Below are 2457 nucleotides of genomic sequence, written 5' to 3'. Positions count from 1 at the left end.
TATAAAATTTACATATCTATTGCTTGAACTCTTGACAAGATGCGGATCAAAGGGAGGACGACAGTTATCATATAAAGGACTCTTTTTGTTCTGTTTGCTAACCGCTAAGTAAGCAGAAAAATTGAGGAATTTTGATTGAATTTAATTCAACTGTCCTCTCTTGTCCAGTTTAGATTTTATCACGCAGTGTCCTGGGTACGAGACTCCAGACATCCAAGATGGTGGACCGATAAAAACAAAGCGAAGTCGCGTAGTGTCGAGAATAGCATGAATTTGATCTCAGTCGGCGCCTGTTGTGGACTTATAAGATACTAGTATCTATATAAAGTATCTGGGTTTCCTAATTATTAACTTCGGGAACCGTCACAAAGATTTTCGTCGTTTCAAGAGAAGTTTGAACAAGACTCTTCACCGGACTGGTGATACACAAATGTCTTGGAGGTGCGTGGCTTTCTCTTTACAATTTGTTAAATATCAATAAAGTTTATATAACGCGTACCGGGCCGTCAACGTTGATAATAGTAATAATTTTATTGCGAATTCTCATTGCAATGTTTTGTAATGTGTTGTATGGCACTCTAATACAATGTATTGTAATGTACTGCAATGTATTGTATCATATTGTTATGTATTGTATCGCATTTCATGCGTTGTTATGCATTGTATTGTATTGTATTGTATTGTACTATAATCTAATGTATTGTATTTTACTGTATTAATGTAACATAAGGTATTTATTGTAGTGTACTGTACGTGTTGTATTGTATTGCATTGTGCTGCATTGTATTGTGCTGTTATGTATTGTAATGTGCCCGTGGGCTAATTGCAAGTAACAGATTCAGATAGATAGATAACGTTAGATATAGATACATAGAAATGTTACATACATCTTGTTACACCCTTGGCAAACATTTTCAAGTTCACCACAATTTTATTCCAGACATTAGAATTTCAGTAGGTCTGACCAGTATCGCGGCTCTTCTACAATACATATACTCTTTATTGAGACACGACAAAAGTACAGCGACTTTCGTAAGGTCTACATGTATACAGCTACTTACAGTACTACTAAACACACATACATGGATATCTATAGGTATGAATAAATCAGCATATAGGGTCTAGCTTGTCATTTACACTATTGATTCTATGGTATAAACATTCCTAGATATATTTGCCTACTTGTACACAGTGTGGATTATCGCCTCCCAGAATGTAGTTTTTCTTTCGAACAGAGAGTAGCAAATTCTTGAGAGCAAGCGGAAAGTAATGTGAACAGCTCTGTGCGTTTGTCATTATATCGATAACATATTCCATAACAAAGTGACGTTCGTCTTCGATTCATTTGGGCAGAATGGACAAAACCTCTGGTCACGGGGAATCTTAGTATATCTTCCGACGTCTATATTTAGTTTGTCACTACAGGTTCTTATCTTTGTAATTGCTCTACGAAGTTCAAAACTGTGTACATTCGAATGATACCGGAAAATAAAACATCATATGCTTCACGGAGTAAAGAATCTTCGGGTAAGTTTGCTAGTCTGTGCCAGTATTTGATTAATTGTATCTCAGCATTGATCGAAATGGGAAAGGTTCCCACGGATGCCGTCATTTGATCATTTCGCATGTACTTGTTGTATCCAACTTTTGTCAGTATCTAACTTTCGTAATATGCCGAAACCTGGATATCCAGGAATCGTCCTGAGCAGAAGGACGATTCCTGGATATCCAGAAATCGTCGCAAACAGGACGTTTCCTGGATAGACGACGGTGTTTATCCAGAACGTGTACGTGGGGGTGGAGCTTCCTGTTTTCGAGGGAGGAGACTATGCGGAGGGCGGGGGCATGTTGTTTTCGTCAGAAAGCCGCTATCTTTGTATCTACCAGCAAGAAGATCGTGTAGTTTATTCTGTTGATCCTGGTGTTACAGAACTTAAACGAATGTTGATAATGATACTTTGATGTTTACATGTTACTTACGTATCAGGCCCAAAATTCTTTTTGCGTAATGAATTAACAAATGGCAGTCAAGATGGGATAAAGTTACTGTTGTTTTCCGTATAGCGACACATTCACGGTAACGTGTTAATAGCATCCAGATGGCGTCCTTTTGTCACACAAGGCCTGGTCCACATCCTGGATACCCAGGAAACGGCTTGAACAGGAGGACGAATCCTGGATATCCAGAAAACGGCTTGAACAGGAGGACGCTTCCTGGATATCCAGAAAACGGCTTGAAGAGGCTCAGGACGAATCCTGTATATCCAGAAAACGGCTTGAACAGGCTCAGGACGAATCCTGGATATCCAGAAAACGGCCTGAACAGGAGAACGATTCCTGGATATCCAGAAAACGGCCTGAACGCCTGACGAAAATAAGGAATTCTCCCGCCATTTTTGATTTGCGAGCAAGCGGTCACTGTGGGTCACGCACGCACCGCAATGGTATCCTGCACCG

This window comes from Branchiostoma floridae, unplaced genomic scaffold, assembly GCF_000003815.2.
Source record: "Branchiostoma floridae strain S238N-H82 unplaced genomic scaffold, Bfl_VNyyK Sc7u5tJ_450, whole genome shotgun sequence".
Classification (NCBI taxonomy): domain Eukaryota; kingdom Metazoa; phylum Chordata; class Leptocardii; order Amphioxiformes; family Branchiostomatidae; genus Branchiostoma; species Branchiostoma floridae.
Note: the sequence above shows the minus strand (reverse complement) of the source record.